Raw genomic sequence first — 26943 nt, 5'->3', positions numbered from 1 at the left:
GGAAAGTATAGTATGAGAAATTTTTTAATATACAATGAAATAATATTAATACTAAACATATATGCACTAAGTAGTATAGCATCCAAATCCTTAAAGGAGAAGTTGTTAGTTATAGGAAGAAATACAAAACTGTACTAGTGGGGAACCTGAACTTCCCACTCTCAGAACTTGATAAATTCAACCAAAACATAAACTAGAAAGAAAAAAAGAAGTTGAATAGCATATTAGAAAAGTTAAATATGAAAGATCTTTGGAGAAATCTGAATGATAACCAAGAGGAATATAACTTTTTATCAGGAGTACATGGCACCTAAAAAACAACAACAACAACAAAATTGCCATGTATTAGGGCATAAAAACCTCACAATCAAGTGTAGAAAGGCAGAGATATTAAATGTATTCTTTTCAAATCATAATGGAATAAAAATTACATTAAATAAAGGGCAGTGGAAAGATAGATTAACAAATAATTGGAAACTAAACAATGAAATCTTAAAGAATAAGTGGGTCCTCATTGTGGAGTTGCGTCTGTCCTGTTCTCATCTCCTAGGCAGCTCAGGGGCCTTGGAGATCGAGGGGGGCTAGAACGCATGCATACAAAGCTGAGTTTAGAGCACGTGGTGGCGGCGGAGGGAAGCCGAAGTAGGTGAAGCCAAAAGTAGCTGGAGAGCCTAGCGCCCTCACTAGCCCCTCCTACCTAATTGAATATAACAAAGTCAGAATGGTTGAAGCAGATCGTCCAGGGAAACTGTTTGTAGGTGGATTCAGTACAGAGACAAATGAGGAAGCTCTTGAAGCTGTATTTGGGAAATATGGGCGAATAGTGGAAGTACTCCTGATGAAAGACTGGGAAACCAGCAAATCCAGGGGGTTTGCTTTTATCACTTTTGAAAGTACGGCAGATGCAAAGGATGCTGCCAGAGACATGAATGGGAAGCTCCTAGATCGAAAATCAATTAAAGTTGAACAAGCCACCAAACCAAGATTCCAGAGTGGTGGTAGGCATTGGCCACCCCCTCCACCAAGAAGCAGATGCCCTCCAAGACCTCTTAGAGGAGGAAGTGGTGGAGGAACAAGGGGACCACCATCACGTGCAGGACACATGGACAATAGCGGATATTCTCTTAACTTCAACATGAGGTCTTCCAAGGGACATCTTCCAGTAAAAAGAGGCCCACCAACACGTAGTGGTGGGTGTCCTCCACCTAAATGATCTGCACCTTCAGGGCCACTGCGCAGCAGTAGTGGAATGGGAGAAAGAGCTCCAGTATCACGTGGTAGAGACAACTATGGAGGTCCACCTGGAAGAGACCCCATGCCATCCAGAAGAGATGTTTATATGTCACCAAGAGATGATGGATATAATACTAAAGACAACTATTCAAGCAGAGATTATCAAAGTTCTCGTGACAATAGAGATTATGCTCCACCTCCTAGAGATTATGCATATCGTGATTATGGTCATTCCAGTTCACATGATGAATATCAATCTAGAGGCTACAGTGATCGTGATGGTTATGGTAGTCGTGATAGAGAATATTCTGATCACCCCAGGGGAGGTTCCTACAGAGATTCATATGAGAGTTATGGTAACTCACATGGTGCTCCACCTGCTTGAGGCCCCTGCCATCTTATGGTGGAAGCAGTTGCTATGATGATTACAGCAGAGATGGATGTGGTTGAAGCAGAGAAAGTTATTCCAGAGGAATATCTACTCAAGTGGTGGAGGAGATCGTGTTGGTCAACAAGATAGAGGGCTTCCCCCTTCTATGGATAGGGGGTAACCTCCTCCATGTCATTCATACAGCAGCTCAAGCCATGGAGCACCCAGAGGTGGCTGTGGAGGAAGTCGATCTGATAGAGGAGGAGGTAGAAGCAGATATTAAAATGAAAACCTTAAGTTTTTGGACCAAAACCCCCTTTCAAAAAAAAAAAAAAGCAAATCAAATGGAGCTTGTTCTATCTTTACTACCAGAGGACTAGTAAAAAAGAAACAAAGTTGTTTTTCCTTTTTTTATTGCCTGTATAGTTCCCCTCCATGATTTTTATGCTTTTGTGAAGAACAAGTTAAAGCAATGTTTAATTTCTTTTCAGATTTGTTTCTTTCTTTCCAAAAAACAGATGTTAAGTGTGTGAAATTTGAGCTCTGTGTACCAGGATTGTAAGTTCCAAAGTAAGTTTTCCGTGAAAAGCTTCCCATCTGATTTCCTGACAATTGAGAGAAGCAGTTCTTAAGACCTTGCACAAACATCCAACCATCTAAAATGGAAATGGATCCTTCTACTTTTTCAGACCTATCATTCTCAACCAAATAGCTGTTTTGGAGGGGGCTTGGGGATCATGGTTCTCTGTAGGATTTCAGGTTGTCCTTTTTGAAACTGAAATCTATGCAAGATCTCCCACTATATTAGATGCTTAGTGAGGGAAAAAATCAGTAAAAAAAATCATTCAGTAAACTTGAAAACACAAATGGATAGTCATGGCTATACTTTGCCTTTCCACCATTTTCTTGTGAATCTGCAAGACCATCTCCCCCAATAAATAAAAAGCATTTACATGTATTAAACAACTACAGAATTCTAAATAAAAGGTTTGACAAGTTCCAAAAATAAAGAATAAGTGGGTCAAAGAACAAATCAAAGAAACAATCCATAATTTCATTAAAGAGAATGACCACAATGAAGCAAAATACCAAAATTTATGGGGTGCAGTCAAAACAATACTTAGGGGACATTTTATTTCTGTAAATTCTTAAATCAACAAAATAAAGAAAGAGCATGTCAAAAAAAATTGGTGCATGAAATAAAAAAAACTGGAAAAAAGCATTTCTTATGGAAAGACTGTAGCTGAGTAGAAAATTTGGAGTACTAGAAGAGAAGAAAAGGAAAACACAAAAATATTGATTTTTTGTTAATTTTTTTTTCAGTTAGGACAAACTCATTTGGGCCTTTCTTGGCAAAGATATTGGAGTCATTTGCCATTTTTTTCCAAGTCATTTTACAGATGAAGAACTGAGGTAAACAGGGATAATTAGCATGCATAGGGTCAAACAGTTAGTAAGTGTCTAAAGCCAGATTTAAATTCAGCAAGATGAGTCTTCCTGATTTCAGCAAAGCACTATATACATTGAGCCACCTACCTGCACCCAAAATACATATATGCAAGTGAATGATTGTAAAAAGCTTTTAAAAAATAAAGTGTAATTCATTTAATGGGGAAAAAGGGTGATGATATAAACATCTACTAAGAGTCATTTCAGGGGGTGGAGTCCAGATGGAAAAGTAGAAGCACAAACTTGGTGTGGGCTCCCCTCCAATCACTTTCAATAAATGTTAATTAAAATGACTTTAAACAAACTTTAGGGCTAGCAAACCCACAAAGAGACTAAGAGAAACAAAGCTCCCCCTGAAAGAAGCCAGGAACACCAACAGGAAGGATATATCAAACCAGGCTGGGAGCTGAGCACAGCCACACATGAGTGCCTATTTCCTGGCCCAAGGGCAGCCCCGATAAGTGGCAGGCCCAGAGCAGACTTCAGGAGAGAGACTCACCAGCAGCTGTGACAGTTTCAAGAATTATCAACCCATAAATGCCAAAAAGAAAGTAAAGGGTCTGTGTGGAACTTTGTGGTAACAGGGGTACCATGGACACAGTCTGGCAGGCAAGAAGCAGCAGCGGCATGGTGGGTGTGCAGCTACCATTTCCTGGCTGTCTCAGGAGATCCTGGCAGGAAGATTGCAGAGGGACCAAGAAATCATTCAGAGGGTAATTTCTCTAGTTTTAACCTGCTTGGATCTGCATCATGGTCTTGGGTGGTAGTCCTGGGGTGTGTGACCAGTGAGCCAGAGCTTGTGATGTTAGTATAGAGATCAGCTCCAGCAGCTGCAAAAAACTCCAGCAATTTGGGAAGAAGCTTTCTCCGTTCTGAAAACAAAGTTCTACTGTGGCAAAGCACTCAAAAGTCAAATAATTTACTGGCAAGATGAGCAAGCCCAGGACATATAATCAAACCAAAGTTTCCTCTTTGGGGGAAAAAAAAGAATTAAGGCATAAGGCAGGAAGAAGACAGAGAAGTGAGAACTATTACATCAAATGCGTCCAACAAAAATATGAAATGCTTACAGGCCATGGAGGAGCTCAAGAAGGATTTTGAAAATAAAATAAGAGAAATGGATGAAAAATTGGGAAGAGAAATAATAATGATGTAAGAAAATCATAAAAAGCAAGTCAACAGACTCATAAAGGACACTCAAAAAATACACTGAAGAAAATAACACCTTAAAAAATAGATTAACTCAAATGGCAAAAGAAACTCGAAAAGCCAGTGAGGAGAAGAATGCTTTAAAAAGCCATTTTTGCCAGATGGAAAAGGAATTTCAAAAACTCACTGAAGAGAATAACTCCTTCAAAACAAGATTGGAGAAATTATGAGAAATCAAGATAATATTAAAGAGATCCAAACAAATGAAAAAATAGAAGGCAATGTGAAATATCTCACTGGAAAAACCCTGACCTAGAAAATAGATCCAGGAGATATAATTTATTTTTTTAACTTTTTAATTTTTTTTTCTTTTTAGAGGACAATTCGGGTTAAGCGACTTGCCCAAGGCCACATGGAGAGTTTTCGTATTAAGTGTCTGAGGCAGGATTTGAGGTGAGATAATTTAAAAATTATTGGACTACCTCAAAGCCGTGATCTAAGAAAGAGCCTAGACACCATCTTGCAAGAAATTATCAACCAAAATTGCCATGATATTCTAGAACCAGAGGGCAAAATAGAAATTGAAAAAATTCACTGATCACCTCTTTAAAAAGATCCCCAATAGGAAACTCCTTGGAATACCGCAGCCAAATTCCAGAATTCTCTGCTCAAGAACTAAATGCTGCAAGCAGTCAGGAAGAAACAATTTGAGTATTGTGGACACACAATCAGGATAACAAAAGACCTAGCAGCTTTTACCTTAAGGGATCGAAGTACTTGGAATGAGATATTCTAGAGTTCAAAGGAGCTAGAACTAAAACCAAGAATCACCTACACAGCAAAACTGAGTATAATTCTTCTGTGAAAAATAAGGTCATTCAATGAAATAGAGGATTTTAAAGCATTCTTGATGAAAAAAAGAAAAACCTGGAATGACTTGTATGGACTGATGCTTAGTGAAGTGAGCAGAAGAGAAAAGCATTGCACCCACTACAAATTGTACAATGTATGACATTGATAGGCTTAACCCTTCTTAGCAATGCAAGAATCAAAAACAATTCCAAAAGACTCATAATGAAAAATGCCATCCACATCCAGAAAAATAATCTATGGAGTATGAATGCAGATCAAAGAATACTGTTTGCTCCTCTTCTTGGTTATTTTATTTTTCTTTCTTATAGCTCCTTCCATTCATTCTTATTATTCTGTACAACATGACTAATAAGTAAATATGTTTAGTAAAAAATATATATGCAGGGTGTATATCAGCTTTTTTTAAGCAATTGGGATTAAATAACTTGCTTAAGGTTACATGGCCAGTTATTTCTGGGTGTTGTGCTAAGTATCTGAGCCCTTATTCGATCCCCAGGTCATCCCAACACTGTGGCCAATGCTCTTACTAAATGAGCCACTTGGCCACCGCTGTATATCAGCTTTCATGCCATCTTGGGGAGATTGGAGGGGAAGAAGGTGGATAACATTTTTTTTAATGATGAAAGTGAATGTTGAAAAAATAAATTAATTTATTAAAAAGGTGAAATAGAATGTGCATGTTTAGCATCATTGTGGAAGCTAATTTATTTATTTATTTATCCATTTATTTATTTTTTCATTCATTCATTCATTCATTCATTTATTTATTTAAGTGCCCACCAGAAATTATACACCAAAGACCCCTAAAACCTGCCAGAATGGTCCCCTGGTCCCCTACCAAGGTCCCTAGAACCATCTGATAGGCCATAATAGTGAGGGAACTTTTCATATGTGTTGCTAGACACATGGCCCAGATTCAGGTCTGTTTATGTTTGTATCCAGGGCTTTGCTAGGTAATCAAGGCTTCACTAGAAATAGCATCACACCCCCTTGGAACCACATTTTTTTTTAATTAGCAACACCTAGTTCTATAAAAATGCATCTTGCAGAAGGCTCACGGATATCTTCCCTATTGGGGGGTGGGGGCAGTCACTATGGTTAATAAACACTCCTATAAAATTATAACTGGCTTTGCTGTCAGGTCCATTTTATTTGTACATTTCACTTGGAGGTCCCACCAAGATAACCTTTGGCTTTGTATTGACAGCAGGACCAGGCTCCCTGGAGGGCCAGGAAAGCAATTCGACAATAGGGGGTGACCACCGAGAGATGTTCCTTAGCCCCAGGTTTGTATTGCTTTCCCGAGTGAACAAGGAGACCGAGTCCTTCCCAAATTCTTTCAATTGGATCCAAGAGTATTCTTTTAGGTGAGTGCTCATGATGTGTAAAAGTGCCGAGGGGGTGATCAAGAAGAGATGTTCCTCAGCCTCAGGTAGAGTAGGAGTCTAAGCTGGATGCGGTGTTAACACCCCTACTGGCCTCCAACATCGGGACACCAAAGGAGTTCCTTTTCTTTATGTATTCTCTGTGTTCTTTATAACTTTAACCCTTTCTTTATGGGTCCTGTGAGTCTGTCACTTGGCATTGCTGTAATCTTAACTGTTCTGCAACTTTAACTTTTTTGTCTCCATTGCTGGCTGAGTCTGGAAGATAAATTGCTAAGTGCTGAGTCTCAGCCTGGAGAGCCAATGCTATATATCAAAAGCTCCTGCCAGCTTCCCGACCCCTGACTCAACCACCCCATCAGAGCTCTTCCCCCTTCACACCTGGTATCTGACCAGCCTACCTGGGACAACTGCCAACAGTTGCTCCGGGCACTCAGTTGCTCCACCTGGGATCCCCAAAGGGAGGGAGTGAACTTTAAAAATCCAAAAATCTCAGTGCAAGGGGCCACCAGAGACAAAAAAATGCTGCTGGAGTATATTCTGTGTGTTGTGTTGTTTTGTGTATATTCTGTCCGTCTATAACTTTCTCTTTGTCTCCGCATGCATTTCTTTTGGTCTCTGTAACTTTAATATCCTGTCTGTGGGATTGTGTAAAGAAATTTCTAAATCTGCCACCCTGTAAGATTCAAAAATAGGAAGCCAGAAGCACCCAAGTGGTAAGAAATGGTATACCTGCACTAGAAAGTTGAATAATCTCTTAAGGAATGGCTGTTGGCAGAAAATCATTTCTCCTTCTACTCCTTTATCTCCAGCCAAAGTTCTCGAAGTAGAAAGACAAATGTCCAGAGATAGAATGGGAAACTTCTCCCCTAAAATCTGTCTAAGAGAAAAAGGGGTCACTTCAATGATCAAAGAGAAGTAGGTTTCCAAGCTGTACTTTGAAATAGGACTAAAACTTAACCCTTTCCTGGGTCATAGAAAGAGAACTGTGAAACATCATTGGAAACATAGATCCATGTAATTGAATTCATTCTGGTTACTATTTGGCACTACAAAAAACTGAAGTTTAAGGTCACCAGATTGGTTATTCAATTGTTGTCATTTTAAAGTTCAACATTAAGACCATGATTGTTACTGGTAAATAGTTGTATCATCTAGGTTGTATGAGAATCAGTTGCTCTTAAAATCTTGAAGTAGTTCTGAAATTATAAAGGAATGAAAACCTAAGAAAAGTTTACTTCAGCAAAAGGTCAAAAAGAAAAATCCACTAAAATTCTCCTCCCTGTAGCCCTACCTCAGACAAGGCTAAGGGCTACGGTGCCTTCTCACTGTGATCCAACTCTGATCAGACCAGTGCTGCAGTAACAAGTTACAACTGATAAGATTCTATTCCCTGTGGTCCCAGTTCTTCTTAGCTAGGGCTGCAGAGCCCTCCCCTCTCATCCAGCTTGGACGGAGCTGAGGAGACAGTAAGAGGTTTGAACCATTAAGAATTTTTTTCTCCCTGTTGTCCTGACTATAACTGAACTAGGGCTGCAGTGAAGTTAATTTGAGTTAACCTCCTCCAAATAGAAAAAGGGGGCAAGGAACAGTTGCTATATCAGAGCTACACAGGCTTGTCATCTGCCTACCTGAAAGGTTAAATCCAAGGAATAGATTTTTTTTTTCCTGAATGGCATAGGAAGAGTTAGACAAGGGAAAAGAAGCTTGTGAAACAAAAGTATAAACAGAAATTAATCGTTACCCCATATACTAAGCCTGAGATACATTTGAACTACTAAAGTAAAATTATATTCTTTCCACAGCTTAAATAGTTTAGTAAAAGGGTACTTGGCTTAGCTCCCACTAGCAATAGTTTTAGATCCCCAGGTACCCTGAAGTCCATCACTCTAAGTAAGCAGAGCCTGAAGTTTTTTACTTCAAATTCCCCAAACCCTATCCTCAATGCTCCAGGCTACCCTCTCCTGGCACTTCCCAGTTGGCTGATAATGTGCTTTGAGTTTCATGAATTTGGAAAAATGGAGGGTTTTCCTCTGAAATATAGAATTCACTCTGTACCATGAAGCCCCAAATTCAGTCCCATCTAAGAGGTCTCTCCCTTGTTGCAAATTATCCCTTTGCTTTTTCCAGTGCCAAGGAGCTAAAGAAGGTTGCTAAGGATTACTGCAAAACAATGGAGCAAGGATAAAACCCCCCAGAATATAGAGCAAAAAGAGAAAAACCATAGAGGTACAGCTAAGACAAAGATGAAAGAGAGAAAAATCAGAAAAGTGAGAAAAAAGCTTGTGAGTGAGAAACAGTGTGTTACAAACTCTGCACTGACTGATTGTGTGACCTAGTATAAATAATTTAACCCTGAGTTTCAATTCATCTGTAAAGTGGGGAGATGAGAGAGGAGAAAATGAGGGCAGAAGTCAACTAGACTCTTCAATTGGTAAGATCAATCATTCTTATACATAATTTGGAAAAGCAATTAATGTCATCTTGAAGTTTGTACTATTTTTGTATTTCTACACTGTATATTGTAAAACCTGAGTGAGGAGAAAATTGTGTAATACTAGTAGTGTTACTTTAAATATGTATATCTGCTGGTTAGAAAAAACTTGTAAAACTATTAACTAAGCTATTTGGGGCTATTATTTTAATGTTAAAATCTATAATTTTTAATGGATTACTGTATGTTGAAAGGAAGGAACTAACTGGATGAAAACTTGTCTGAATAGTTCTGCCCATTCAGAGTAGTCTCCCCTGCTTACAATTCATATAAATTTTCTTTATGTTGTAAAATTGTTAAATCCCCTAGTAACTATGTCCAGGAAAAGTCATTAATCCTGAGAAAGGAACTTGTTTTAGTAAATGAAGCTAACTTGCTAAGAAATTGCAAAGATTAAAAAGATTTTCTGTAAATTGGCCTTTATATTCTAGAAGGATGGAAAATGGAATTCCTTAGATTATAAGATCTTATTCATTTTTATTACTTATTCCAGTCCCATGAGAATAGAAATAATTATAACTGGCTCTAAGCTGTGATTGGTGAGGCTTGTTGTTTAAGGTAAAAATCACTTGGGACCATAACTAAATTTTATTTTGAATCTGAATTTTGGTATAGTTGTCTGCATTAAATCAGTCTGAGAGAAAATTCTACTAGCTAATGAGAAGGAATGTGATCTTGTACTGTCAACAGGTGGAAGCCTACATTTGGCAAAGACCAAAGGGACAATCTTAGCTTCAATCTGAGATGGGATCCCTCCTGGTTCAGTTTAACCATGAAATTCCTTTGAAAAGGAATGTTTCCCACCTATTCCTGAGTCTATCTATGAAATGGAACAGATGCTACATGAGATGGCATACCTGAAAATGTACGTGACTTCATACAGAGCTAAGGATGTTTTCTCCTGGCACATTTTGAATTTCACATATCCCTGCTTTTCCCCTCTATAACAGCTTTCTATACTCAGAGCAAGTAATCAGTACAAGGTATGAGCTCTTTCATGTTAGTTTATTGTACAATCTAATATTACTTTTCATCTAAAATTAGAACATGTACAGAAAATTATGCAAATTGCTTAAGATCATTTAAAAGTTTTCAATTAATTTTCTTTATAAAAGTTTAGTGATTATTTATAAATCTTGAAACTGTTTTGAAGAGGGGCAGCCAGGTGGCACATCAAGTAAGAGCACCGGCTCCAGTGTCAGGATGACCTGGGGATCCAATCCGGGCTCAGACACTTAGCACCCACCCAGAAACACCTGGCCATGTAACATTTAGCAAGTTATTTAACCCTGATTGCTTTAAAAAAAAAATTAAAAAGCAGGGAAACTGTTTTGAAGAAGGAAAATATTTTTAGAAGAATTTTTTTAGAATTTCTGGTGTGATTTTAAGAGACCGACTAAAACCTCCTCTTGCAAAATTGATGTAGCAAGAACTTCCTATTTTGATCCATTATTTAAGCAAGTGTTAATATTTGTAATTTAATACATATGTGTAAAATTCATTCCCTTTTTGGAAATTCTGTTCGGCACCCCACCTTCTATTGTATTTTGGGTGACCAATGCTGTTATGTATGATTGTTAATGATTTACTTCTTTAGTTCCTCCAAGCTCTCCAAAACATCCAGGAAGCAGTCCAAGTGGTGTACCAGACCACTCCACTGTTAACGTAGCAGGAAGAAAAGCCTGGATCCACTCCTCACACATCAAGGTGATGGCTCCTCCTGACCCACCAGACCTGTGGGTAACAGCTAGCTGGTGACTTACAAATGAAGAGTAAGAGACTGTCCTGGTGCTCCTGTTCCTGGAATTCCTGCCTTTCAATGGTTTCAACTCCTGTGCTCCCACCTTGTACTCTTACATAGACAATTGATGGGACTCTGCTAGCTAAAAATTTAACTCATGGCCAGCCCACCCTTTTTCTTTGATCACTATGCCCTGCTTGACCCCAGGTTCATGTTGTTTCCCATGTTTCACAAATTGACTATCCACCTATGTTAGAAAAAGGATCCAAGCCATCAAGCTGTTTGCCCTTCTCCCTACCTATGTCCCCAGACTCAGTTGAGTCCATGTTTCAACTATGAAGAAGAAAAGGGGTGAGTGAAGTGCCCACCAAAAATTATACACCAAAGCCCCCTAAAACCTGCCAGAAGGGGCCCCTACCAGGGTCCTTGGAACCACCTGATAGGCCATAATAGTGAGGGAACTTTTCATATGTGTTGCTAGAAACATGCCCCAGATTCAGTCTGTTTATGTTTGCATCCAGGTCTTTGCTAGGTAATCAAGAATTCACTAGAAATAACATTACCCACCCCCATTGGAACCACATTTTGTTGATTATAATTCACTTTGCTGTCATGTCCATTTTATTTGTCCATTTCAATTTAACTCCATGTATTTTTCAGTAAGGATATTTTAATATATAGGAATTAATATACAGGAATCTATATTATTCTTTTTTTCCTGAAAAAAAAATCTGTCGGTATTTCTGTTTGAACCACTATTTATAAAGTGCAATGCTGTGTAGTTACTTTGTTTATAGGGTGCAAAGAATAAGGATTATGAAAGTAGGGCAATGATGATCATATTCAGAACACTTGGCAAATTGTTTGGTGTTTCCCAGAAGGGCAAATTATTAGACCTACATATACACTCAGGTTATTCTGAAAGCGATGACAAATTATTTTAACTTGCCATAGATGCCTTATCAAAATTAGTTTCATTAGCCCTACTATTAATCCATTTATTTATTTTTCTCTTTGCAATTAAAAGAGTATATATTTGTTTTCATTTGGAAATTATGGCATAGAAATAAAATATATCATTTAATTTTATTCTTATTCCATTTTTACATTTGGTTGTTTACATTAGCATCCTAAAATTGTGGAGCTTTTTAAATAAGTATATGATGTTTTATTGTTACATAAATATTGCTTACTCTATGTTAGATGGCTCAGCAGATAGACACCTGTAAGGGTTATGGGATTTAAAGATCTTCCATGCCCCATTGTATTAGCTTACATAGCAGGAAGGGGCAGAGCAAGAGGAAGCAGAAGCCAAAATTAGAGTTCCTGCGGTGGCTAGCAGTGGTGGCGATGGTGGCGGTGGCAGTAGCAGAGGCAACAGCGGTGGCAGCGCGAAGTCCTTTTTGAGTCAGCCAGAATTTCTGCTAAGGACTCCTGCTGAGGACTGCCAGGGGCCGGAGATCCTGGGAGCGCACTTCCGGGACGCTGGGTGGTTGCTGTGAGTGGGGAGAGGAGGACCTTTGCCTGAGGTAGCCTGTTCTGTTTTAAAGGCTTGATAATGTGGGTGCTTTCTACTTTATCTACCTGTGCCAATTTCAAAACTACTCTTATGGCTTTCACTTTCTGGTTTTGGGACTCAGTCTTTTGGTATCTTAATAAATTTTCTAGCTTATTCCCCCATATGGCAAGCATGATGTATTTTGTAATGGATAATTATATCAGCATATCTGTAATTTCCATAGGCATTGTGAGTATGGCATTGCTGATACAACACCTGGCCCTGTAATTAGGAAGACTTTATTTCAAATCTGGCCTCAGACACTCACTAACAGTTAGTGAGACACTCACTTACTGTGGTCAAGATACAACTTTTGTTTCTATTTATCCATTGGAAAAAGAACTAGCAAACCACTTCAGTGGTTGCCAAGAAAACCCCATGGACAATATGGTCCATGGAGTCATGAAGAATAAGACTGACCGAATGACTTAACAAAAGCAATGTTTATGTTTGTGCTGAAAAATACTTTCAAACTCCAAAGTACCATAAAAAAAATCAGTTTATTATTTTTATGAAATGTTTCATTGTTTACTATTTAATTATTCAAGTATTATCTTCTAATATTTAAGTGGATTAGTAATAGCAGTATTAATATTGTCATCCATTCTCCTGTTCAGTGCAAGAAAGCATATGCCTGATGTAGCAAAATAATTATATGGGATATTTAGAACAGTTAGGGTTAATGAAGAAAGCAGAGATTGAAATTTGAGAAGTACAAGTTGGGAGCATCCCTAGAAAAAGTCAAAATGAATGATGAAGAAAGATTCAAAGAAAGGAAGAAAAAAATAAATGAACACAAATACAAGTTGAAACAGAAGGAAAAGAAGCAATTAAAAAAGGAGATAAAGAAAGATGAGTTGAACAAAAGTAATTTGAGAAGAAAAAAAGGACGATTTGAAGAGAAAAAAATAATTTTTGAGATGAAGAAATGAGAAGGGAGAAGAAAAGGAAAAAAGAAAAAATAAGGTCTAGATAAAGAAAAATAAAACAAATATTTTATAAGGCACAGGAATGAAAATTGTGTATGCCTTTCAATGTAGTAATATGGTAAGAAGACTGATGAACTCCAGAGTCCACAGGAAGTATACTATAGTAGACATGTCAAAGCTGTAACTGTAGGGTGTCAAGAGACCAGCAAAATTCCAAAGTACTCCTAGAATTAGATAAAATGTAATTTAGAAGAAATTAAGGAAATGTGTAAAACAATATCACCTACTTAATATTAATATGTTGTTAATATACAGCCACAGTGATTTGTTTCTATTTGCATTTGACACCATTATACTGCAGCAATTCAGCAATGTATAACTGAGAATCTTTTTTTAACAAGAATAGGAAATAAAGAGACTACATAGACATTGTGAAATTTTCAACATGAAGTTTGTAATATTTATCTTTGCAATGCTCAAATAATTATTAGTGTTCCAACAATATACCTTCCTTAATCAGTCCTGCCTTCTGTTACCCCTTTTCTTTCCCCTTTCCCCTCCTACTTCCCTATAGATTAAGATGAATTTCTATATGACACTAGCAAAAGCCCTGGGTCACCCTGAAGTCCCAAACTCTAGAAAAGCAGATGAACTTCTCCTTTCAAAACCCCAGAATCCACAATCAGGCTCTGAAACTGTGTGAAGAGGAGAAAAATCTCTGCATTTGATAAGTGCAATTTTCTGTCAATAATTTTTACAGGTGGTGATTTGGAAATGTAATTAATGTCGTAATGTCATCTTGTTATTATGGTCTTCCCAAACTGCAGTAAAATTCTAGTATATAGTAAAAAAAATATTGTGACCATTTTAAGCTATAAATTGTGTTGGATAAAGCAAATTTTTAATCTGAATTTTTCTGAAACTAAAAGACTGAGGAAAAAAATAGTGTTAGAACAATTATGTCACTTTATCAGTTCTGCTAAACCCTGTCTCATAATGTTTACATCTGTCATATAGAAAACCAGGTATTTGTCTTTATCTGTAGTTAAAAAGGAGGTTGTAGTTAAAACAATTTGGTTCTGATTTATGAAACTTATAAAATTGTTAATTAAGTTTCTGTCTCAATGCAAAAACCTAAAATTGTTGATTGATTACCATAGGTTGATAGGAGGAGACAGGGTGAAAACTTTATTTGGATTAATTCTGCCCATTAAGACCATTCCTCCTGCATGCATGAGATTTGACAAAGCAGGGGTATGACCATTGGCCCCTTCCTAGGGTCCATGCCAATTATCCTTATTGCATAAAACTCCCAAGACCCCTGAAAACTATCTCTATAGGCACAGTCCTCAGCTGGAAAATTAACTTGTTTTAGTTATGCAGTTCTTAAGCTATGAACTTAGCTTGCTGAGAAATTACAAGTCTAGGTACAATAAGTAGAAGTAATTTCTAACAATTGGCTTTTATAGCAGGACAAATTTAAATTTGGGACAGACAAACCTTAAATTAAATTCCGTATGTAAATCCCATAAATTTCTATTGTTTATTACAGCTCTATAGAATAAAATTAACTGTAATTGACTCTGAGCTGTGATTGGTGAAAGTTGCTGTTTAAGATAAAATGTACTAAGATTATATTTAATTCACACATTCGTATATATTTTTTCCTTCCTGTAACAAATTCCATGATGAGAACAAGTAATTAGTAAAGGATATGACCTCATTTGTGTTAGCTTACTGGGAAATCTAATATTATTTTTCACCTAGAATTAGAACATGTACAGAAATTTATACAAATTACTTAACACTCATCTTAAGATATTCCCATCGTTTAAAAGGATTGTAAATCTAATAATTTTTAAAAGTACTATGATCAGATTCAATTACTACATTTTTTGAATAAAAAACTTTGTAATATATAAGAAGTCTGCAATTAACTAAGAATTTGGTTTGTTAATAATACTTTGGGAATTTATGCTATTTGAGGACATTTTACACCAACTTAGTTTTAATAAATATCAATTTTAAAAGTTTGTTTTTGTTTTAAGGTAAAAAACAGAGCTACAGTGTTATAAGTTTTCAACTATTTTTTTCCATAAAAGTTGGTGATCATTTATAAATCTTAAAACTAGAAATATAGCTTACCACATTGATGCTAATAATTATAAAGTTATTAATGCTCCCTTCACTTCCGCTCAAAATGCAAAGCTTTCAGCTATGATATTATTGTTAAAGGATTTTTTCTTCTCCCTTTACTATTGTTTCAGATAACAAATACTCATAATATGTGTGTCAATATATCAAAACCGCCAAACTTAAAACATACAAAATACAGATCTTTTTAACCTTTTTCAGACATTACAAAATCTCATAAGATAGAAGCCACAACCTATATTAAAGCTCATTCTTCACTCCCTTGACCTCTTTCCCAAAATAACGCAATTATTGATCAAAAAGTTAAAGTTTTTCCCACTTTTCCCCCAAATATTCATAAAGCTACATTATCTCACTGTTATTCTCATCAAAATGCACATACCCTATGGAAACAATTCCATGTTATTAGGGTACAAGCTAAACAGATCATCAAAAACTGCCCTTAATTCATTATTTATACTACTCATCCAGTTATTGCCATTAACCCACAGGCAATTAAATGTAACCATATTTGGCAGATGGATGAGACTCAATACCCTTCTTTTGGTAAATTATAATATATGAATTTTATGGTAGATACCTTTTCTTCTCTTACCTTTGCTTCACTCCTGACAGAAGAAGCAGAAAAATATATAATTAGCCATATGTTACAATGTTTTGCTTCAATCGGCATTCCAAAACAATTGAAAACTGATAATGCCCTTGCCTACACTAGCAAATCATTTCAATCTTCTGTGATCATTTTCAAATAAAATTAATTACAAGCATCCTTTATAATCCCAGTGGCCAAGCTATATTTGATTGATGGAATAAAGATATTAAAACTATTTAAAAAAATAAAAAGGTATACTTGGACTGATACACCACAAAGGCACCTAGCTATTGCCTTATATAGCCGAAATTTTTTTAAACATCACCAAAAGTGGGTATACACCAGCAGAAAATCAATTTGAAAAAATACACACTCTCCAAATGAAGGCAATGTGGAGAGATCCCCAAACAAAGAAATGAGGAGGGCCTGACCCTTTATTAATGTGGGGGTGAGGCTATGCTTATGTTTTTTTTTTTTTCCAGAAGATGCTGAATTTCCAGTGTGGTTGTCAAAACAGAGTGTCCAAGCATGTTCCACAACTCACTGTGCAGATGCAGAAACTGAGAATTCAGAGTATTGGGAGATTCCTTGCACAAAGTCAATCCCAGGAGAAGTGGCATAGTGTCTCAACTTTTCATAAGACAATACTACCGTCTAATGGAACATTATTTGATTAAATTGTACCCTTAAACAATTTATTAGTGATTATGATGTCACTGTACTGTTTGTAGAACCACCCTCTTTTGCTGTTTTTCACTATTGTTTTTCATAATTGGTTTCAGACTTTGAGGGAACATCCACTTTAAATAATATCTGGTTGTGTAGCTATAAAAAAGCAATTTCTGGACTTTTAATCATGGGACTAATTGCTATAGCTTCTTTCTAAGTATCAATAACTGTGTCTTCTTTTTCTTTACTAAGTGAAACACAAACTACTCAATTTGTGATTGATTTGGCAAAAATAAAATGTTAGCCTGGATTTAAAAACCAAAGAATTATAGATAAAGACAAAATTAAAAAAAAAACAATTTGTTTGGAACAATCAGGCTTGTATCTTCAGACTAGTTAGAAACACTTAAGACCAGACTGTTTCTTCAATGTAATTATGCATACACCTATAGATGTATGACTTCTATAACTTGTGTTAATTGTACTCTTACTCAGTGTATATCTACATTGAAATTCTGTTGTAATAATTGTTGAACAGTCTTCTTTTGCCTCTTTTACAACTAATTTAACTCATTATTGGTATCAAATGTCAAGGGGATATGCATTACATATGATATTTGATCTGTTAAAAAGAAGGGGAGGGAAGGTTTGTCAGATTTCAGGTTACTAGACTCACTGCCCTAATATTGAGAATTTCAACCAGTGTGTCTGCAATTTATCTACAAAGAATAATCCAAACTGCACAATATGTTAATGAATTATCAAAAAAAATGTTTCTCTAGCCTTTAAGACACAACAGAAGATAGATAATTATCTTTTATATGAGATCAATATATTAGAACAAATAGTTTTGTATTAAGGTTATGAGTTAAAAGAATAAAAACCTTGACTTTTACTTAGATGTGATTAGAGATATACATATATTTGTATCACCCCCAGCCTATATAATTCTTCTCAGGACAACATTACATGGGATAAAAATATAGCTCCCTTATTGGGAGCTTGGCATGATTCCAGCATCACCTGGAACGTGTACGCCCTGGGGAATATTACAGAACAGATTGAACATAGAAACAATGTAGGAATTGATCCCTCTGATTTAGCTAATAACATTCTCTATAATTTTGATAAGTTAAATCCTTTCCAGAATATTATATCCATTTTATTACACTTTGTACCTATGCTTATTACATTGTTAATACTTTGTGCTTGCTTCCCATGTATACTGTGTCTTGTGTACAACCTGTACTGTGGGATAAAGGAAGTAGCTTATTCTGTAAAAGGTATATAAACCCTGACCCTCAGATGAAGAAATGGATTGCACTGCTCTAAGGCTCCTGCCTGGGCCTTGTCTTCTTTCCATGTTCTCCACTTCATCATGAACATTCCCGAGCTGGCCACAGGTACTAGAAATGTAACCCATAGCAATAAGAGAAGAAAAGGAAAAGGAAGGAATTTGATTAGGCAAAAAAAGAGGTCTAAGCTATCATTTTTTGTAGATGACATGATGATATATTTAGGGTATACTAGAGAATCAAATAAAAAACTACTTGCGAAAATAAACTAATTTAGCAAAGTTGCAGGATATTGAATGAACCCACATAAATCCTCTATATTGCTAATGAAGTCCAACAGAAAGAAACAGAAAGAGAAATTCCATTTAAAGTTTTTTTATAGACATGATAAAATATTTCAGAGACTACATGCCAAAAAAAGCAGTGGCTATATGAACATAATTGCAAAACATTTTTTCACACAAATAAAGCTATATCGAAATAATTGGAAAACCATAAATTACTCATGGTTAGATCAAGATTATATAATAAATATGGCAGTTCCCTAAATTAAATTAATTGTTTAGTGCCATACCAATTAATCTACCAAAAACTTATTTTATAGAGCTACAAAATTGTAACAAAATGCGTATGAAAAAACAAATGTTCTACAATATCAAAGGCATTAATGAAAAGAAATGCTAGGTTAGGTGACTTATCTGTACCAGATTTTAATCTGTATTATAAAGCAGCAGTCATCAAAACTACTTGGTAGTGGCTAAAGAATTAAGTAGTGGATCAATGGAATAGATTGAGTACACAAGACTCAGCAGTCAATGACTATAGTAATCTACTGTTTGAAAAACCCAAAGACTGTAGCTTCTGGGATAAGAACTCATTATTTGACAAAAAATTGCTAGGAACACTGGAAAAAATAATATGGCAGAAAATGGGCAGTTACACGTAACTGGAATAATGGACTTTTAGAATATCCACATGCAAAGTTATCTTAAAGTCACTCCATATGATTGTTTTATGTTTATTTTTTTTGAAAAATACATTTTGTACAATTTATTGATAATATTTTCTGGAAGGGGGGTGGGCTAAATCCTCAACAACTTCACTCTGACTTACAATCATAGTGACTTACCTGGGCAAGTGAAAGCTGAAGTTATTTGTCCATGGTTGCATAGCTAATATTTGTCTGTGGCAAGACTCCAACCCAGGTATTCTTGACTTCAAGAAGCCTTTATCCACCAAATCATGTTACCTAATAATATATTTAATGTTAGTGAATTACATATTAAAATGCAGTAGTTATAAATTGTACTTATTAATATATTTCCATGTCACTTTTTGGTTCAGTAGCTAAAATCAACACATTCATCTAGAAAAGAAAGCATTTTATGTTATATATTGAGATAAAGATATTATTTGCATCATATCTCTATCATCTTTCTAAATGTATTCACTTCCATCTAGCTAGAAATAATATATGTATGTATATGAACATATATCCATATACATATACGTACATATCTATATGCATATACAGAATTCAAGTTTAAAACTGTAAATGTTACTTCTATATCACACATTTAAAGACAGGTAAGATGAAAGAAAACTCAGGAACATTTGGAACAGTTTATTAAATTCATCAAATATTTATTGATCAAGTATCACAAAAATATTATAGTACAAAAATAAGAGAAATGAGTTGATCTAAAAATAAAAGAGAAAGAAAGAGTGAGCAGTGATTGGAAGTTTGTGTTCTCTCAGAAGACCTTGTAAATGACAATTGAATACAGCAGGAATCTTATAAGTATAGATCATAACTTCTAAACAATACTGTGAGATAAGGAACAAATTTAATCATACTTTAAATTTATGCAGCTGAGATATAGAATAACTTAGTGGATAGACAAGCACCTACAAAGACAGGAAGAATTGAGTTCATGACCCATTTCTGACACATACTGGGAACCTGGGCATACCACTTAATCTCAAAGTGATATACAAGAAGGTGTCAAAAGACTAGCCCATAACATTCCTACATGTAGCCTAATGAAATCAATGTGTAATTGGGAAATATTTAACAAAATAAAATATAATAATCCTAAGTAATACATTTTCAAATTAAGATTCAGTTTCTTAGTATCCATTTCCAATTTGGAGATATACAGAGATATTGGACACAGCTTAGAAATAAAAGTTCTAACAGTAGATTTGTATTTCTAGCTTCTACCCATGTATTTATATAAACCTAAAGGAAGCCACTAACATTCCCTACCTTAGTCCCACAGATGACAACAGCTAGGTCCAGAATAGAGTAAGAATACTTTTAAGGTCAGAGATTCAGTAGAAGAGATAGGTTTTATTATTAGCTCATGTAGTTAAGAATGTTGCTCCAGAAGAAGGTAATCAATTAGTAGAAGCAGAAATCACTAAGATTATTGGATAAAATAGAATGACTTTTCTGGAAAAGGTTAATTTCAAATAGAGAATAAGAAACTAGTCTTCTTGGGGACACTTTACAATACAGTGTATATGTGGCGAAGGTGAGTAATGAGACTAACCAGAGAAAGTCTATTTTTTCTTAGTTATTTAATAAAATTTTAAGGTATTTTTCCTGCATTTACCTTTTGGTGAAGTCCAGTTTGTCATGAAATTGTTTTACGTTGTCAATTGGGAAGGGAATTGGAAGGGATTGAGTTGAACATGGAGACCATTTTACCCACATCTATGAAAACATATGTATACTCTTGATAAAATATTCCAGAGAGAGATAACCCTTTATGTATGTAAAAGAAAGTCAAATAAATAAATTGTGGTGGATGATCCCAAGACTGAATTTGATTTATGTATTTGTGATTTGTATATTATGTGTAAATGTATAGATTCATGCATGTGTGCATGCACATATGTGTGTATACGTTCATGTGGATGCATACGTGTATTTATGTACATACATGTACATATACATACACACATACATATACATAAAAGTTCAGGATCTAATTTTTGCCATTGGACTTCATTTTAAAAAGCGTGGCACCCACCTACAGTATTTTGAGCCAAACAATTTTTGTTGATTCAACCTAGTCAGACTCCTTAGAGAAACTTCACCCATCTTCCAACAAAGACTATCTATAGTTTCAGCCAGGTGTTCAGCAACTGACACTGATTCAAACCCTGGATATAGTTCTATTAAGTCTTTTGATTCATACACCTCTTTTAAATACACAATCATGTTTCTCTAAAGTGGAGATTATATCCTTAGTGACTATTAGAATACAAAGCTGATGGTTTACCATCAACGCCTGGGAAGTTTGGAGATAAAGAGTAAATCACATCTATAAAAAATGAGAGTATGAAATAAGTAAAAATTGAATCCAAATGGATGATACAAGTTGATCACTGAGGTAGAATAAGATAGGATGAACTGGTAAAATTAAATTAAATCAAGGCTTTGTTTTTATATGCAAGCAACTTAACCTCCTGAATGAAGATTTATGATCATTCTTCACTAAAGGATAGTGCAGGAAAAAAAAAAAAACAACAAGAAGAATATTTACCTATAAATCCAATGGCTCACATAACTATGAATAAATTCATCATTCAAGATAGAAAGACAAAAAATATCTTAATATATCACAATGGCCAGTTCTACTTGATAACAAAATACATTAATAAATATTAAAAATATGGTGAGGTGTAACAGTTATTTCCACATATCCAAATATTGCTAAACTGTAAAGAATCATCTTAGAAAATATATTTCATTTCTATTGTATTACACTGAAGTGCTTTATAACATTAATTTCTAAAGGATAGTAATAGTGCCAAAGAGAAAACAGTAAATATTTGACCCAAATGTCTGAATTCTTGAAAATCACTAGATAGCTACATAGGTTCAGTATAGAGACTCTTGAAAATTTTATTACATGGATAGATCATATGGTTTTCATCTTCTCTTCATTTGCTTCCATCTTCATAAGGTACCACCTCCAATACTTTATATGTAATGCTGTGCAAGTCATTTAACGTTTTTGTGCCTCAGTTTCCTCAACTTTAAAATGAAGGGAATGGTTTGATGATCCCCAAGGACTTTTCCACCCGTACTGTCATGATAATAGGATCCTTTTTAAAAAATAAAAATCAGTCTTTTTTTGGCAGTTAATTCTACATTTTGCTTTCCTCTTTTCTATCACAAATTCTTGGGTGGAGTATGGAAAAGTTCCAAGGTCCTATCATTTCCACCTGGAAAAGAACTCTTATTATTGAGGTTCACTAACCCTCAGTTTAATCATGTCATAAATAGATATATAATCCAACAAAAGTCATGTCACTCCTATGTCCAATGAGATGGTTGCAGTATCTCTCTATGAACCCTTCCATTTACACTAGGTGTAATGCTAATTGAATTTGAGGATCTTCCATGAACCTTGTGTTTGCAATCAAACAGTTACTTAGCACCTACTTACAAGTTTATGATTGTGTTAAGTATTAAGACCCAGAACTTGTGAATCACACAAGGGGATGGATTTGTTGACCTAAAAGGGAGGGTCAGAACAGGGATGGTCAGCTAATACCATATATAAGGAAAAGCCCAAGCTGAGAGACAAGAGAACAGCTGGGAGTGAGCATATAAAGGCTGAGCTTCTAGTGCTGGAGAGAGAGAAGAGAATTGATAACTAAACTGAGAACTGAGAAAAACTGAGAAGAGAAATAAGAACTGAGTACTGAACTGAGAATCTAGAAAAACTAAGAACTGAGAAGACAGCAGAAGTGGGACTAGGCTGTGGTTCTGGCATTTTGTCTTTCTTTTCTGATGTTTTTGTCAGATTTGTCTGCTGATAGAAGTTGGTGCTGTTGTTATAGAAGCCCTGGCACCTTGCTGCTGGTTCACAAGCCCAGAAAGAGGATTCTCTTGTTGTATGTTTACAGAAGTCTTGGAGGAGGGTCTTGCCAATGATTTCAGCAGTCCTGGGAGTATACTGATGATTCGTGCTGATGCCTCAGACCTTTTTGTTGGGTCTATGTTGATTTCTCAGGCAGAAAGTGGATTGATGAGGATGCCAGCAATATTCATGAATGTTATAGTAGCTTTGTTAATCTTTATCTTCCAAGGAACAGAAACTGTGGAGGACTTGAGGTGGATCAGACACTGTGAACTTCAATATGGAATAGGAATTGCACAAGAAGCTGGACAAAGAAATTAGAGCTGCCTGCTTTTGAACCCAGGTGGCAGTTGGATAGATTTGGGAAGGAGCTGGGACCATGCAAAAGGAAAGGTGGAAGCTAATAGCCTTTATTGAGTCAAGATGAAAAGATCTGTCCTTGGGTATTTGATGCAAACTTAGAAAATCATGACTTACTCTGGCCTAGGGATGGAAGACTCTGACCTTTATATTTATTTTATTTTATTTTATTTTTTCCTTTTCAGAGGGCAATTGGGTTTAAGTGACTTCTGAACTTTATATTTGGATGACTGAGTTAAGGACTTATCCAATTAAGAAGAAAGAGGACTTTTTGATTGAAGAGATTAAGACAATGTGACCGGGAGTGGAGGACTTTGACCTTTGTACTTTGTGTCAATTAAGGAGGCTTGCCTCCTTAAAGATGATTGAAATAAGGACTTACTAAATGATTGAGTTACTAAATGTATGTTATGTTTTGCTTAAAACTATGTGACCACTTTGGTGAAAATTATGTGGCCATTTTATTGATAAGTTGATAAGTTATAATATTGTGAATGCTGTACTTTGATTTCTGTGAATGTTTTGCCTTAATTTACTGCTGAATCAATAGAGAGTTGATTATACTGTGTAATCCGAACCTTAAAGCTGTTCACAGTAGCAGTCCTCTGGAAAGATGCTCATGCTTGGCATTACACTAGTCAAGAACTACATAGTTTTGTTAGGCATAATGAAAACGCATATGAGAAAATTTACTTCTACTTATCCCTTTTCTTTAAAAATAAAAGCTCATTAAAAAGCAAATTTTGAAAGGATTTTGCTAAAGTGGAACATATTCATAAGAAGCTAATCAAAAGTTTAAGTATATTTTAGATCAGTGCTGTCAAATGTACAACCCATCAAACACTCCATTATTGCATCACAATGTGATAAAATTAGGAAATGTTTAACTAAATAAATAAAAATAAATAGAAAAAATTAAGTCAAATAAATTGTTTCTAATTCAATATGTGATATGCAATTTTCTTTATGTTTGCTTCAGTGACCCCCTTTTTTTTTATTTGAATTTGAGACTGCTGTTATAGACTATTGTAATTATGGATGAGATGGGAGGAAAAAAGAAAACACTTAAGCTGCAGAAGAGACACCAAAGGGGATAAGAATAGGGGGTTGGTAGCTGTCTTCAAACATCTGAAGTTCTGACTCATAAAGAAGGAAATAGATTTCTTCTTCTTGACCTCAGGATGCAGAATTAGAAGAATGGTTTTCAATTACATAGAATAAGGTAAGGATTAAGTTCCTTAGAAATATAGCTATTCAAAAGTTAAATGCCCACCTTTGGAGTTAGTATCTTTCCTGTCTCAGCAGTTCTTCAAATTAGGGTAGTGTAACAACTTGCCATGGTTGGTATACAAGTTCCAACTGAATTAGGTGGTTACTGAGGTAGATTGCAAATCTGTGATTTAGTGAAATAAGCATGCGACACTTTTCACTGTTTTACTAATAAAGACCGTTTTTCAGGCATATTCTTTTGTATATAGAAAATGTTTCCCTGATGAGGAATATTTTAATATTATTACAAGTATTCATGTCTTAGATAGCAAATGTTTCTGTATTTATCCCTTCATTTTTTCTCAAAATACCAGCTTAATGACTATTGACTTTAGGGACCACCTCCAATACAAACAGGGACTCTAGCAGAAGCTTTAGAAAAAAGCACTAGATAGCAGTTCAAAAATGCACATATGTTTTAAAGGAGAAATGGAAATCATTTCAATTTGCAATGATGCTCATGTATGTCACTTACTATCCTTATTTTTGTTTTCTGTTTCATAAAAGATTTCCAACCTCTTTGACTTAGGGAGCGTTTTTGGCAGGCTAAAACATTTTTAATAGCACATTTTTACACCTGCTTCCCTAACCCCAGAGAATCTTTTAATAAAGAGATTAGAGTGTGGAATTTTTATCCTCTGTGCTCAGGAGGACAATGTGGGACCCCAGTGACTAATTGAGAGCAACATTTTATTGCATTATACTGGATGCTAATTACACCAGTTGGAACACTTTTTTTTTTTTTTTTAGTGAGACTCCATTTAGGCGACAATCTAAATGCACAAAGAAATCAAGACAGGAGGAATCTAAAGGGGAAAAAAGTAGTTGATTTAAAAAACACTACAAATTAAGAGGAAGTTTGAATTTCAAATAAAGATACTCCCCCCCCCAGTATAGATAGAATCCTTCAGAACTTTGTTGTTTCTATTTTTATTTGTTTGTCTTGAAAATTGTATGACTTTGTAAACTCCCAAATGTACACAGTACATACATATAGACATTCTGAGTATGGCGATAGGAATTATTTGTTTATCCAGTCCATGCAAAAAAAATTAGAACAATTTTAGAAAAAATGGAGTGATTCTACTCAAAATGCTTTTCTTTCTTACTGAGAATTATGTGATAAATGATCCTCATATTATTATATTCTCTTGAGAAATATACGCTATTTGGAGGTGCTCTTACCTACATTCCCAACGATCAAAAAACTTCACACTTACCAAACTCTCAACAAGAGGTCCAAAGTCGAAGTTCTGTAGTAGATGGCCTGTTTACCTACTTCCTTGTAGGTATACAGTATAAAGTTCTGGGCCTGGAGTCAGGAAGACCAGACCTGAGTTCAACTTTGGACTCATATCTGTGTGGTCTTATGCAAATTCACTTAACCTTTCTCTACTTCAGTCTTAACAACTGTAAAAGAGGGATAATAATAACACCTTGCTTCCCAAGATTGTTTTGAGAAAAAAACGCAAATTGCTTGCTTAGCACAGTTTCTGGAACATAGTAGATGGTTAATGAATGCTTTATTCCTTCCTCCTTTCTCCATTGCTCCCATTTTTTCCTTCTTTTTGCTTTCTCTTCTTCCCTTCCTTCCTCTTTACTTCCTTCCTTTTTTTCTTTCCTTTCTTTTCTCCCTTCCTTCCTCCTTTTCCTTCCTTCTTTCCTTCATTTCTTTCTTCCTCTGTTCCCTCATTGGAGTTCTTAATTTTCCCTTTCCAGTAATAAAATTTTCTCAACATGATTTCCAATTCACTAAGACCTAGCATAATCTCTCTACTTTTACCTTTATCTCACCATTTTCTCAAAGAATATGCTCCAACAGTAGTGACTTCCTTATAACTTCTACTCACTATTGACTTCTTCCTATCTTCTGACAAACATGATTACATTTCTCCATTTTTTTCCAATCTTTCTCTTGATCATCTACACTATTTATCCCTTGATATACCATCTTCACTGATCAATATGTGGAAAGTTATCTTTACCTTGTTCCTCCTATTTCTAAGGATATAATCATTATTTTATTTAACAGTTACCCACTCAATCAATAGAAACTACTCTTTGAATGTTACACCGTGATTTCAACAGAGAAGATCAGCTTTTATAAATTATTTTCTGAGCATTTCCTAGGTCATTGAAAGGTCGAGTGACTTACCCCTCCAGTATGCTCCAGAGATAGGGCTCAAAACTTATCTTCTTCAGTGTGTTTCTTTCTCCATCTGTCACATAAAGTTGCCTCTCCTAATACCTGGGTTTTAATTCAGTCTTCATTCTTATTTCCATAGCTATAATATCTTTAAAAATTGCCCATCAACTCTATCACCTACTTTAAATATAGGTTCTCCCCCTTGGTCTTGTACCTATCTTTGTCTTTTGTACTAGTTATACTTTTCCCCTTCTCAGTCTGTAAGGGTATGTCATCCTTAAGATATTTTCTTGGCTCTTTTACTCACAACTTTTTCTTTTGTCATCCCCAAGCTGTTAATTAATTTCTAATATTCCCTCTATATCAATGACTTTTATCTTGGTGTCTTTGATGTCTC

General features: G+C 35.4%; 1 pseudogene; it reads left to right on the top strand.

Moving 5' to 3' along the window:
* Positions 1-564: 564 nt before the first annotated feature.
* On the top strand, positions 565-2619 carry LOC138169993 (RNA-binding motif protein, X chromosome-like; annotated as a pseudogene).
* The last annotated feature ends 24324 nt before the right edge of the window (positions 2620-26943 follow it).

Source organism: Petaurus breviceps, unplaced genomic scaffold (genome assembly GCF_028583685.1).
Source record: "Petaurus breviceps papuanus isolate PSGF00001 unplaced genomic scaffold, PetGlider_PUasm1.0 38, whole genome shotgun sequence".
Taxonomy (NCBI): domain Eukaryota; kingdom Metazoa; phylum Chordata; class Mammalia; order Diprotodontia; family Petauridae; genus Petaurus; species Petaurus breviceps.
Note: the sequence above shows the minus strand (reverse complement) of the source record. Positions and strands in the feature narration are given on the sequence as shown.